The 15,716-nt window shown below is 40.7% G+C and overlaps 2 protein-coding genes across 3 annotated transcripts in view; one reads left to right on the forward strand and one right to left on the reverse strand.

Annotated features, from left to right (window-relative positions):
* Window positions 1–1,253, reverse strand: part of LOC106870052 (zinc finger protein 721) — a 64,997-nt gene extending 63,744 nt beyond the window's left edge. Inside the window, exon 1 of the mRNA XM_052973004.1 lies at window positions 819–1,253. The gene's annotated coding sequence lies outside the window, so the exon portion shown is untranslated. The remainder of the gene's footprint in view (window positions 1–818) is intronic.
* The window catches only part of LOC106870070 (zinc finger protein 585A), a 46,180-nt gene that overhangs the window by 7,730 nt on the left and 22,734 nt on the right, over window positions 1–15,716 (forward strand). The window contains exon 1 of one of the 2 annotated variants that reach the window (XM_052972946.1): window positions 13,647–15,429. The exons of the other annotated variant lie outside the window; for it this stretch is intronic. The gene's annotated coding sequence lies outside the window, so the exon portion shown is untranslated. Of the gene's footprint in view, window positions 1–13,646; window positions 15,430–15,716 lie in introns of those variants that run through there. 2 annotated transcript variants of the gene reach the window in all.

Consider the following 15,716-nt stretch of genomic DNA (forward strand, 5'->3'; position numbering starts at 1 on the left):
CCCCCGCCTCGTACCACCACTTGACAACCAGTATTTATGTGTTTACATCTCCGTAACCAAGCAGTCTGGTTGAAAGAAACTGATAAAATGAGCTGCAGGCTTTAAAAAGAAACGGTTCTGGGATCGATTCATTTGACCAAAACTCTTTCAAAGCAGTGCTCCAGCATGGCCACAGTCTAATGCCTGAAACATGAAAAGATAAAAACTGCAAACATACGCGCGCGCGCACACACACACACACATACATGTATATACGCATTTATGAGTACGAGTATAATATACGTATACATATATGTACATGTGCGTGTGTGCACACAAATCTGTTTTTTCGGATTGTGTATAAAGTTAGATGAGTGACTCAGAGGCCAAGAGTTCCATACCTTGTATTTACATGTATATATATATATATATTTGTTTATGAATATGTGCATACACACACACACATATATACGTGCATATGCATGTTCATATACATATATATTTGATTGTACATATAAATATACACACACATACACAATATACCTGCGTTTCTGTGTATCGTCATACTACATGTATATAACACACAAACTCACACATAGATATACATATACACGCACACAAACACACACATACACACATATATATATATACATGTATACACACTCACACACATATATATACATACATGCAGACATATTATACTTACATGTTTTCACACACACACACACGTATACACACATATATATATATATACATACATGTAAACATACACACAGACACATTATACTTACATGTTTCCACACACACAGACAGACAGAAATATATACAATGTTCCTTACAGTTTCGCTTAAGTCCAATCGAGTGGCAACGATGACGAAGACGATGACAAATGAAACACCAGCAACAACAGTAATAATAATAATAATAATGATCCAGGTCGATTGGTGCGTTTCATTTTCGTCCCAGGGCCAATATATTTGGCTACAGAGAAGGAGCGATCGGGCGATCTCTCAGTGGAAGCCAAAGATTGCCCGATGTCTACCAAACTAGACCGGACCCTCTCACCGTCATGGTGGCAGACGTAGCTGTTGTCTTACTGATGGTGGTGGAGGCGGCGGCGGGTAACAGCCGTTGTTGTGACTGCTGCTTCTTTCAGCTCTACTTGCAAACCAGACCAGTCCAGACAAGAGGAAGACCAGTAGAGAAGTTACACTTGAGTTTGAAGAGACAGACACACGTACACCATATATAGAGAGAAATTCCCCCCCCACACACACACACACCGCCGCCGCCGTTGCCGGGTCTTCCCTGACTGATGCACTCTCTCTCTCTCGCTTCTGACAAACGTCGCATCATAAACATCAACATTATCTTCATCACATCAGCAGCTACTGAAATATCAGTCTTCACCAGTATTATTATTGTTATAATTAATGATAATTATAATGAATATTGTGGCAATGTGATTTACTGACACTTTCTCCTGTCAGCCTTACACTCCCATCTGATACACAGCCTTCACCATTATAACACACACGCACACACACACACACACACACACACAACCATACACGTACATATACACACATGGAAACAGACAAACAAACACACGCACACTTATACATACAGACAGGAACATGTTTACATGCAGAAATATTAATCTGGAACGGCTTCACTTGTGATAAACTGTGGAAAGTATTCGATTAACCGACATTATCCATGCAATTAACAGGCAAAAACTCCCCCAACAGTGTTATAATTGCAGAGACAGAGTGAACAAGGGAAATAACTCAAATACTCAGATAAAATCGGAATTTTGTAATGAAACTGTTCGTGTTTGAATGGAGAGAGAGAGAGTATATGTATTTAAGAACCATGTAATATTGTGCATAAATAAATGTCTGTTCGAGATGGAACATAAAGACTAGATTTTCCACAGATGGTACACAGGCAACCTAAATATCTATGGTCAAGTTTCAACCAGTAAATATACGCCTGATGTCCAACCACGTGCACCACGGAGTACAGGGAGTCCCATAGATCAGCTTGGTCATCCCTGATATATTCAGAGTCACTTTGGCCACCTCGGTCACTGGCGCAGTGATGAAAAAAGTCAGTGACGAATAGCAAAAGTGGGTAACTTGTCATATAGTCCTTCTTCAGCATAAGTCGAAAAGATCCGAATTTCTTCAAGCACAGATGTTCTCAACCATTTTTTTTTTTTTATCTAAGGACCGTTTGATTACTATTTCGTTCCAGTGGACCCCCAGAGACATTCGATGTTTAGAAACTAGTTTTATACAACCTTCTTTCAAAATTCTTATTTTGTTTTTCACACATTCACTTGTGTGGGTTGAACTATACCAGAGAAACAAACTAGCTGTTCCTTGTAATAAATACATCTAAAGCAAAACTTCCATGGGCCCTTAATATACTACGGTAGAGCCCTAATTTACTATTTTTCTTGCGTTGACCCCCCCAGGATCCCGGTTAAGAACCACAGATGTTAGACATTTCATTGTGGCAGTCACCGTATCATATGCGTTTGCCATATTGAAATATTGACGCTGCTAACTTGCATTGCACAGAAGATGGAGTATAGGAAGAAACAGTCATGAATCTTTGGTTGTCATTGCGGTTGCATCAACCTCACCACGTATATATCATCATTGTCATCACTGTGCTTGCATGGGTCAGACGGGATTTTATTGAAGTAGATTTTTCTATAGCCAGATGCACTTCTTGTCGCCAACCTTCATCTGTTGCTAAGCAAAGTAATATCTTCTCAGGGCCAGACGTGTTTTCCATGGGAAACGAGAAATGAACGACTTCGCTTGAATGACGGTGATGGTCGTCTGCTACCATCACACAATGTCAAGACAACGATCATCAGGCGAAACTAACAGAACTCGGTATTGGCGTGTTTACATATCTGTTGATGTGGTTGGTCTGGTAATTGTGTTACACATCTTGTACCGGTGGTACGGTATTTGTATTTTCATGCAAGTAGGTGGCGGTGTGGGGAGAGGGGACAAAATTAATTTGTTTATGGAAAATTAGTAGGTTGACGGCGGATGTGTTAGTTTTATTTGTACACTTGCTGTTCATTTATTTACTTGAGTAAATTTTAGCCTCTGTGTTTGTATGCGTTGAGTATTCAATTTGAGACAACAAAAAAAACGGTGTATTTATGTACGGGGGTAGGCGGTGGTGTGTGTATGTGTGTATACATGGGTGGGTAGGTGCAGTCACTTGGTTTGCTATTTTTCTAGATGAAATGTATGTATACGTGATCAGTAGTTTTATCTATTTGTGTATTTCAGCAACATTGTATTTTGCGCGCGCGTGGTGTGTGTGTGCGCGTGCTTACATGTATATACATGTCAGTATATACATGTATATGGAGACTCCGTGGAGAGTTAAAGAGCAGGTGACTCAATTACTGATAATATCCCAACACAGGACTGAAACTAATCTGGAATTTCCCCACCACCGCCTTTTCTGACGGAGACAATACCGTTTAGATCTGTCGATGACAGGGTGCCAACCAGAATGTCTAGAAATATTCTGTAGAATAGAATAACGTATATATAGAATTTGTTCGACTAAAACCCCTTAAGGTGGTGCCCCAGCATCGCCGCAATCTAATATATATATATATATATAACTTGTCTTGTTTTCCATTTTTCCCTCGTTTGTTTACGTATTTCATGTTATTTGCACCATTGGTGACGTCCTGTACTTATATATGCATGTATATATATCATATACATACACACACACATACACACATATATATATATACATATATATGTTTATATAACTATGTGTGTATATATATATATATATATATATATATATATATATATATATATATATATATATATATATATATATATATATATATATATACCGGAGTAAGCACATGCAATGTGCAACAAGGTGGAAAAAAGAGTACTCAAATACCAGAGGTAGAGTAATATGCTTTATTTAAAAGCAGCAGAAATATAACAAAAAAACCGTTACTCTGAGTTTCACGTTCCCGTTCATCGGACAGTTTTGTTAGAAAAAACTGTCCGATGAACGCGGTTTTTTTGTTATATTTCTGCTGCTTTTAAATAAAGTATATATATATATATATATATATATATATATGCGAGTAAAAATAAATACAAAAAAGGGTTTTTTTTTGTATGATTGTGTATAGAGGAATATATTATTATACACACACATATATGTACATATATATATATATATATATATATTATGTGTGTGCGTATATATATGTATGTATACGTATGTGTGTGTATGCATATTTATACATACATACATACATACATACATGTATGTATGTATGTATTCACGCGTATACCTACATCGCCATACAGATATGAATGAATGACAGGCGGAAGAGGAGGGGGGGGTGTATATTATTTTTCATTCATAACGCCAGCCGTCTGCTATCAACACCAACATTTTTCTGTGTTTATAATTGTTTTCGCTATTCCCAGCGTGAAACAACGATGGCGGCGCTGGTAGTGGTGGTGGTGGGGAGCGGTAGTGGAACGAGAAGGCTGGGGGGGGGGCGATATTGCTTCCCCTTTCCCTCCTCCCTTCCCTCCTCGCATACAATCAACCGTCCCCGTCGTCGTCGTCTGCTACTCTTCCCCCTCCCTGGCCACACGTTACCGCTACAACACCCTCCCCCTTCCGAGCAGCAATAACCTCCATCGCCACCACCACCACTATAGTGACTGCCACCAATTACATTTCCACGTCACCACCACCACCACCTCCACCACCACAAAGATCTTCTGCTCTACAACCACTACAATATCTGCAGCAGCTTCACCACCGCAGAAACGCACGCGCGCGTCAGAACCATCAATACCACCACTATCATTGTCATCATCATTATTATCATCATCATCAGCGACGTCTTCACCCTCATCATCGTCATCGTCAGCGACCAACATCGTCCCCACCTCCACCATACCACCAAAATCACCAAACATCCTCCCTTCACCACCACTACCACCTTCGTCACTATTACAACCACCTACCTCCACACCTCCGTCTCCCTCACCCTATTCATAATCCAACGAAGGCGCTTGGGTTGCTTGGCCTGCTAGAAACAACAGCCAAACCAACCTTCCTTAACTCGCATCCTATTGTCTTGAAATACAAAAGGATGCGTTAGATTTATACGAACGGGTATTGCCTGTCCGTTTGTAGCAAGAAATGGTGGATGGTCACGGCTTGAATGAGATAGATCATAGGTCCGTTTGATTAGGGATGACCTGGGGCGAAACATATAACAACAGCTATTTCCAACATTACTGCCACCACCGTCACCAGCATTATACCACTACTATTAACACCACCACCAACACCAATACAACACAATCCTCGCCATTCTCACCTCCGCCCTCGTCAATATTTACACCATCTCCATCACCAATATAACAGTTTTTTTGTCATCCCCTACCACTATTCTCACCAATATACGCACACACACACACACACAACTATATCACCACAACCAACATCAATAAACCAATATTCCTTCATCGTCGCCGCCACAAATGCAACGCCATCTTTACCACCACTACCACCACCATCACCGATATACCAATATACGACAGCGACCAGCACCATCTCACCATCACCACCACCACCGCCACCATCCCCCCCCCAGCACAATCCTTCCCAATAAACACACCAACTCCGTCACCACCACTACCACCTCATATGACCATCCACGTCATCCCCCGCCACCATCCTTACCAAAATACCACCGTCTGCGCCATCATCGTCAATATACCGATATCCAGTCGGTTAGCACCACCGCCGCCAATACAACACCATCTCCACCAGCACCACCACCATCAATATACCCATATTCCATCTCCACCATCACCGCCGCCACTATAACACTATCTCTGGCCACTACCCCCACCATCGCCACTGCCAATATGACTGTTCCTCGTCATCCCCGCCATCATCTTTACCCATATAGCACCATCTCCACCAACCCCACCGCCGCCGCCATCAATACACCATCATTCCGTCATCCCCACCGCCGCCACCACTGCAACACCATCCTCGCCGTCCCCACCGTCCGTGTGGATTATTTGGGCGGTGCATGTCGGTAGAGAAGTTAACAATAAGGCTGACGGGTGCTGAATTAAATGTTTCCCTTACCTCCACCTCCACCACCGCCACATTTCCCTGTCCTACCCCAGACACTGCATCACCACCCAGGATAGGCTGGGGTGAGTGGCAGCGGGGGTGGCGAGCGTCTATTATCTTTCCTTCTGTTTACATTTTCGATCAACGACCTCCCCCCACCTCGTTCATCCCTCATCCGCCGTCGCCGCCGCCACCACTCAGTCGTTCACACCACCCCTCCCTCCTCACCCCGGCTTCCTTCCTTCCTCTCCTCCCGCCCCCTTCTAACACATGTTCACACGTAGGGGGGAAGGGTGAGAGGCAATCATACACCTCCTTTTTACACATAGACCCGTCTTTCACACACTCATACAGACACACTCACGTACACATACAGACACATACGCGCACATACACAGACGTTCAGCTTCAAGACTACCACCAACACCGCTCAGCATCCACGTTTACACACGCACGCATCCACCTTCAGCGCAAACACAAGAACGGTCTCCAACACACACATACACATCAACACATACGTGCACTCTCCCACACACACTTGCAGCAGATAAACACTCATACACGCAAACACATATAAGTGCTCTCATCCACACGCAAGACACACAAGCGCAAGCGAGCTTCAAGACTTACGATATCAATCACACGCACACAGACAAGGCTGCATAACATACATGCACACACACACACACACACATAAGAACATACATCTTACTGTAATACGAAGCTGTCGACAAACCAAGATAAAACTCGAACGACCACACGCATTGACTTCATATCATCGCATTAATACATTTGTACACACGTTTTAATACACATACATACACACAATATGACATATATATATGTGTGTGTGTATATATATATATATATATATATATATATATATATCAATGTAAAACTAATATATATATTTAGTTTTCACCTGAACACTGATATAAACCTGGAGAACAAGGATGCTAGCATCCCTTAAAGGATTATAGGTCCTTGACACACACACACACACACATATATATACATATATATATATATATATATATATATATACATACAATATATATACATAAATACACACATATATGTATGTGTGTGTATTCTACTATAAACTTGGTAGATGGAAACTGAAAGAAGCTCATCATGTATACATATATACACATGTGTGTGTCACTTGAAAACCAGTGTTGGTGTCCCTGTAACTTAGAGGCTCACCAAAAGAGACTGACAGAAAGGTTTAAAAAAAACAGAAATAAGCACTGGAGTAAAACTGCCCGAGGTGGCAGCTGAGGCTGGCTGCAGTCTGATGACTGCAAGGAGTAAAAGACAAAAGACATACACCAAAGATGGGCAAATTTTCCTCAGCTGGCGGTGGGGGGGGGGGCTTCGTACTATTTCTAAGTGGGAGAGGGCCACCTGATAAAACACAGGCATGAAATATTACTTGCCCAATTTACACTGAATTTTTTGCAATTCTTCTTAATTTTATTCGTCTTCGTAACCTAGAAACTCGTCGAGGGGCCACACAACAACATGTCGAGGGCCACATGCAGCCCGTGGGCCATAGGTTTCCTATGCATGATATATACACTCTAGCAAAAAGCACAGCGTAATCTGTTCCTTAGTTTAAATGGTAAACTCTTTATATTTATAACTCAACTTAAAAACAAACATCAATATCTCTCAACACCATCGTCGTCATTTAGTGTCCATATTCCATGCTAGTATGGATCAGACAGTTTCACAAGATTCAACAGGTCAAGGAACTATGTCAGACTCCAGTGTCTATGTTGATATGGTTTCAATGGCTAGATGTCTTAATGCCAACCACTTTACAGAGTTTACTGGTTCCGATGCTTATTCATGTCACTCAAGATAAGACCCCTAGACTTTCCCTTATTATTGATGCTGGTGCCAGGGGTTGAGAGATAGGAAAATGATAGAGGGATGGGAGTAGGTGCCTTGCTGTGGAGGAGATACATGGCTACCCCAGCTGAGAAAGGAGAACAAAAGATGGGAGTGATGAGATATTAAGACGGACCCTTAATGTTCTAGCATCTAAATTAGCCATATCTGGTACAAATATCCTCTGTGTTTTAAAATGTCCAAACTGGACAGATCTGGCCTCTCACACCTATCTTACAATGTAAACAATGTAAAAGTAAACAATCACATCAAAATCTTCAGGATTAGGAGATAATCCAGGATTAATTCAAAGCAATGGGTATAAATAAGCATTGCATTTGACAGGGTAATATGAACGCTAAAGGGGTTAGGGTACAAGAAGGAGAGTGTAAGGTGGCGGGGAGAGGGGAACAAATGAGGAGGATGGGGGAGAGAGGGTCAGATACATTCACAAGAGGGTGAGGTGAGGGACATGGTTAGGGGTTAGGGGGTAATGCAGTGAACCTGCAAACAAGGGAAGAGGAGGTGATTAAATGGCAGTACAAAGAGTGGGGGAAGAGGGGCTGAATCTGAGGTATGTGGGATGGAATATACAGAGTGTGATGAACAGAAAGATGAAGGGGATGATGGCTGATGGCCGATATGAGATACTGCTCAATATTGGTTTGAAATGAAGGTGGTGAGATGGCAGAACAGTTGGCATGCATGGCAAAAATGCTTAGAGGCATTTTGTCTATTCTCACATTCTGAGTTCAAATTCCTCCTGGGTCGACTTTGCCTTTCGTCCTTTTGGGGTCAATAAAATAAGGACCAGTTGAGCACTGGGTTCAATGTAATTGACTTATCCCCTCTCCCAAAATTGCTGGCCTTGTGCCAAAATTTGAAATCAATATTGCTTTCGAATTTTGGCACAAGGTCAGTAATTTTCAGTGGGTGGGGTGGGGGGTTATTTCAAAGCAAGAATGCTGTTCCAGAAAAAGCCAACGGTTGAAGCATAGAATCAACCAGGAGGAAAGACTAGCTGTGATGGTGAGGATGAGAGATTTCCTCGTCAAATCTTTGATTAATTAACCACAGGGAAGACGAAAAGGCACCCCTCAGCTTTTGTTGAAGCATGTCTGTAGGAGAAGGTCACTCTGATATAAAACCAAATATGCAGGGAATGGCATTGGACATTTTGGGGATCTATGGTTTGTGCTAGAGATCACGGCGCTCCCACATCCCTGAGCCTGCGACTCATATTGGCACCAGACATCTTGCTCCGGCTTGTCTCTGGATAATGTCAATAAAGTGGAGAGGGTCTATGAGGTGTTGTGCAAGCCTTATTGGGCCTAAAACTCTGCACAGGCATTGCTGACCTCTGCTCGACGTGTGCATTTTTTTTCTTCCCCTATATATATATATATATATATATATATATATATATATATATATATATATATATATATATACATATATATATGTCAGCCGTGTTCATGCATGAGTGTGTGTGTGTGTCTGCTGCCAATACTATAGGTTACTGTTGCCTAAACAGGCAACAATATTTAGTCAGCCGTGCCAAATCCCCAGCAGCCAAACAGCTGTGCCCAATTGTCTTATTCTACAGTGAAAGTGTGCTGAAGGACTTTGGATTCCTAAAGAGGAAAACTCGTACAACATCAATGGCTTTCAGTCAGTTTTGCTGCTGAGAGTTGAAAGGAAGGGTTGTTCAGCTTTATTCCCCAAATAAGACTGTGATTCGTCCCACGAACAGGCTGCACCGAATCATCAATACCAAAGACCAGCTTCCCTGGTCTCCCTGTTGTAATCCCCCCAACTTAACAGGAAACCCCCTGAGAGCAGAGGCGACCTATTCATACTGTGGTTTGATCTGGCCAATTGCCAGAAGAGACACATCAAGCTTGCATTATACCATATTCCCAACACTATGAAGGACCTGGTATTGTTGATGGTCACTTTTGGATGAGAAACACGAGACTGGCATTGACTTAGAAAAGAAATAATAACAGCACTATCCCTGCTGTTGCATTCTTGCCATGGACACAGTGACTGAGTCTGCAGGGGGTGGGAGTGCAAAGAACTTCCCACCCCATCCAAGACCGGTCTGTGACAATCACAATGTCAGTGCCAGGAAGTAGGCAAATTCTACAAGGAATTGAGAAACTTGCCACTTGGGCAAGGAGGAATTTAAAATCTGCCAACTAAAGATCATGGTGCTAAACAAAGAGAAAAGTAGTCGACAAATTCCATTCCTCAAAATCCAGAACTGTCACTCCCACCCTCCTCACATAGCAAACAGACAGTCTGGGGAAGTTAGTCAACTCAACTCTAAAAAAACCCTACTATGGTCCAAAGATTCAACGAAGAAGTTTGATTCACTAAAGTCAACATGTGAGGCCTTCCTAGCAGATCCAAGATCAATGAGTTGGGCCTTCCTAGCAGATCCAAGGTCAACAAGTCAGGCCTTCCTAGCAGATCCAAGGTCGATGAGTCAAGAAGTTCTTGCAGTCTAGAAACTCCAAAAGTTACTTGCATCACTGTGCTGACCAGACTATTGGACATCAGTATACACCACTGATCATGATGCGCATCCAATTCTTTCATGATCATGCCAATCTTGTCCATCTTTTCTCTCTAATTGTTTAACTAAATTCTCTTCCCATCATCTTGGAGGCTTTCCAAGTGGCCTTCTCCAATGTCTTGGATATCACTCAGCAACTACAAGGGACCACCTGTTCTCTGTGAACTTTGCAACACATCTGGCCCAGCGGAACTTGTACTTTTGGCATTCTGTGATCACATACTCATTCCATTCTTTTCTGATATGATCTAGCAATGTTATTTCTCACATATATCTCTTTCCAGGTCCCTTTCTTTATATATATGTGTGTGTGTGTGCGTGTAAGAGAGAGCATGGGAACATGTTTGTTGAAGACCATGGAAAATCTGTCCATTTAATTGATTTAATAAAGCGAACAATTGTTCAATGACACAGAAATACATTGGGACTTATTTTAGGCAAGAGTAGATGCATTTAAGAGACAATTATATATAAATATATACACACACATAAATATATAAACATGCAAAGCAATACATATTTTATTACAATTATGTATAAAACATACATATATATATATATATATATATATATATATATATATATATATATATATATACCACAAACACACACACACACACATATATATATATATATATATATATATATATATATATAAACATGGAAAGATATATAGAAATATGCTTAAAATATATGAATATCAATATATATATATATATATATATATATACGTGTGTGTTATATATATGTATGTGTGTATATATGTGTATACACACACATATGTGTATATATATATATATATATATATATATACATATGTGTGTGTATACACATATATACACATATGTGTGTGTATACACACATACATATTTATGTATTTATAAATATTTAGATAGTATATAAATATAGCACGTCTATAAATAATCTGTCTAGATATGAAATATATAAAAATATATCATCTACATATATAACATCAGCCATATAAATATATTATCAATACAAATAAATATATATATATATATATATATATATATATATATATATACATAAGATCTAAAGATATATTAAAAAAATACCCCAACCGAAAATACAACATGGTTTCTCAATATAACCCTTTCGCCACCATCGCCACTCCACATTCCTGTCCCTCTCACACCTCTCACTTGTTTACCCCTCCCCACCCTACCATAACTTTCTACACCACATGTCTTCCTCTCTGTCTATCTCCCGTTTCCTCTCTCATCACATGACTCCTCCTCCCTTCCTTTCTACCACCACCACATGTCTTTCTATCACATCCTCCGTTCCTTTCCACCACCACATCTCTCTCTCTCTCGCTTTCTTTTTCACCCTCCTTTCCTACTATACCACTATACGTCTCTCGCTGTCTGCCTTTCACCGTCTCTTCCTGTCCACCACCACCACCACTACATGTCTCTATCTCTTTCTATCTTCCTTCCTCGCCATCACCACATCTCTCTCTCTCTTCCTCTGCGCCGTCGGCATCGTCCACACCATTATTCTTCCTCCTTATCCACATCTCCACCCCGTGAAAAAAAACAAAAAATCCAACCATACAGAGAAGAAAACGAAAGAAAATAAAAATAAAAATTAAAGCAAAAAAATAATAATAAAAGAAACAAAAACTGAATGTCAGCAGACGAGAAGAAACGGAGGAGGAAAGACAGAGAGAAGGAGGAGGAAGAGGAAAAAGAAGGAAAGACGATAACAACAACAAGGAGAACAAGAAGCCCCGCCAAGAGGAGGGAAAAAAATCGTATCAGTAAATAAAAACCTTCGGTTAGTAGGTAGGAGAGGTCGGTGGTGGTGGTGGTGGTGGTTGTTTGTTTTTGTTGTTTTGGTAGTAAAGGTAGTAAAAGGGTAGGTCGGTCCGTTCCAGTCCTCACTCGCTTTTCGCCTTTTTTTGCCTCATCTGCCTGCCTGCCTTCCAACAAAACAGATCGTCTGTCTGTGTGTCGCCGCCGTCGTTGTCGTCGTTCTCATCATCATCATAATAATCATCACTATCAACGCACCTTCCCCCCTCCCTTCCTTTCTCTGTCTCGCTTTATTTTTCTACGTCTTTTTTCTTTTTTCTTCCCCTCTTCTCTTTTCCTATTTATTTCCTCTTTCTTTTTCTTCTTCACGTCTCCCACCCTACCCCTTGCTTCGTTTTCCCTCTCTTCTCTCCCTCTCTCTCACACTTCATCCTCTCCTTCTTTCTCCCCCACATCACGCCTTCCTATTCTTTATCTTTTCTTTCTTTCCTTTTCATCCCTCCTCCCCCTCTTCCTCTCTTTCTCTCTTATCTTTCCGTCTCCCCCCTTTCTTTCCGTTATCTCTTCCTATCCCTTTATTCAATTCTTTTTTTCTCTTCATTTTTATCCAATTTTCTGCTTCTTCCTATCTTTTTCGTCACCTCCACCGTTCTTTTCTTCACCTTCTACTTCCCCTTTCTTCCCTTTTCTATTCTCTCCATCTCCCTAAACCCACCTAATTTCTCCACATCCCCATCACCCTTTCCTCACCCTACTTCCGCCTGCAACGTCTGTCTCTCTTTTTTCCCTTCCTTTTACTGAGTTTCATGTTTTTATTTATCTTTTCTCTCTCACATTCTCTCGTCCTCATTATCCTCCCCCCTCACCTCCACTGCTCCTTTTCTTTCCTTCCAACGTCTCCCCCCTTTCCCTCTTTTACCTATATCTCTCTCTTTATTCCTCGATTTATCCCATCTTTCTCTTTTCTCTCTTTTTCCATTCCCCCTCCTCATTCTCCACTCTTTTTCTTCTCTCACTTCTATCTTCACCTCTTCCTCCTCCTCCAATTGTTTCTAACACATTTTTCTCTTATCTCTTTCTATTACCCACCATCACCATATTCTCTCTCTCTTTCTCTCTCTCTCTCTTTCTCTCCATCTCTTTCCTTATCTCTCTCTAGTTTTCTTTTATTCTTATCTCTTTTCTTTTTATCTCTCTGTTTTATTGACCTGTTTTCTCTCTTATTCTCTTCCCATTTAATTTAATCTCATTCTTTCTTCTCCCTTTCTTCCACCTTCCTCCTATTTAGACATTTACTTCTTCTATTTTTAACATTATCCCACTCTCTTTCCAGCACATTTGTCTCCTGGTTTCCCAATCTCTCTCTCTCTCTACTTCTATTCCCTTTTCTTTATCTTCCAATCTCTCTCTCTTACTGTCTTATTTTCTTTCCTCTCCTATCTTTCTCTTGTAATTTGAACCAACTCGCCCTTCGCCCTTCCATTTGGTTTATCTTTTCTCACTCTCTTTTCCCCTTTCTCTCTGTATCTCTCATCTCCTCCTTTGTTGCTCATAGTCTTTCTGCCCACCTTCATCACTCGTTTACCAAACGCCATACTAAACCAAGCCACAACATATATTCACAACCACTCTCGCATGCTCTTTCCAATTCCTCTCCCCGTCGTCTGCATTCTTTCACCGTTGACCCCACCACCACCGCCGTCTCTATACCACTTATCTACCCTGCTTCACCCTCCCCAACACTGTACACTAAGCAGTTTGCTATGCCATTATTACTTCTCCATCTTTCTCCAATCCTCTCTCTCTCCCACTCTCTCAACACCTATCTTTCTTTCACTCACTCACTCACTCATCCTCTCACTTCCACTCACTATGCTTTTCATAAAAGCCATATTGTTTACTTTAAATTATACACACACAGTCCTCCTCACTCTCTGATTTATACTCTCTATTAATAATACAATGTCAACTATTCCCTCTATCTTTAGCCATATACATTTATATAGAAGTATTTTTTTCTCTTTCGTTTTCCCTCTCACTCTAAGTTCATCTCTGATTCCTATTCATTGAAATTCTATGCTTTCTTCCTCTTATTTCCACTACTAAACTTTCTTTTTATTTTTCTCCTCCCCTTCTCTTTTTGCTCCCCTTCTGCTAGTGTCTGTTCCACCCACCCCCTTCACTGTCACGCGTATCCCTCACAACACTCTCTCTCTCCTTCTCTTCTACTCCCACACCATCCATCCATTTCTCACATGACTGTTTCTTTATTTCTTTAACTCCCTCCTTTTCTTTTTCTCTTTCCTTCTCCAGTCTATTTTTCCCATCTTTTCTCCTCACTACCACTATTTTATTTTTCTGTCTCTATCTATAATATATATATATATATATATATATATATATATATATACACATACACACACACATATATGTATTTCTCCCAACACTAAGCCCTTAAACTCTCCCCCTCTCTATATACTATCTCTCTTTCTCTCTTTATCTACCCTTCCCCTATCTGTCTACTAATCTATATCTTTAAGCACTATCTTCCCCCTCTCTCTCTAGCTTTATCCTTTCTACTCTCTCCCACACTCTTCGGCTTTCTCTCTTTTTCTCTGTCTCTTTTCTCTGAACACTACCTGCCTCCTACTTCCTTTAATTTCCTTTCGTTCTTCCCACCTGCGCCCCTCTCTCTCTCTAATCTCCATTACTCTCACCACGCACACTCAGTTATTTCTCATTGTCTCTCAATCTTTCAGACGGTCTTTGTGTATGTATATGTGTGTATGTGTGTGTTTGTCTAACCACCACACACACACACACACACACACATATAACCACACACAAATACATACAAAAACACGCGCGCGCTCGTACGCACGCTCACCCACAACCATATACACAGTCTTCACCACTGCTACTCCTGCTACTACCACCACCACAACCACTACTACTACTACTACTACCACTACTACTACTACTACTGCTGCTACTGATGACCAGGTTTGTTATTAATTACTATAACCGTTATATTAGTAGTAGTATTTTTCATTTTATTATTATTATTATTATTATTATTATCATGTATCCCCCCCCTGCTGTTCATGTTGTTGTTGTTGTTAGCACTGTAATTCATCTTTCTATCGCTCTACTGGCCCGTTTCCATGTCGTTTTGGTGAGGTGGGGGACACACGCACACATACACATATACTCACACACACATAGATATATATATACATATACATATACATTACCATACACATACACACACATATGTGCATGTTTTTATA

This window comes from Octopus bimaculoides, chromosome 14 (genome assembly GCF_001194135.2).
Source record: "Octopus bimaculoides isolate UCB-OBI-ISO-001 chromosome 14, ASM119413v2, whole genome shotgun sequence".
Lineage (NCBI taxonomy): Eukaryota > Metazoa > Mollusca > Cephalopoda > Octopoda > Octopodidae > Octopus > Octopus bimaculoides.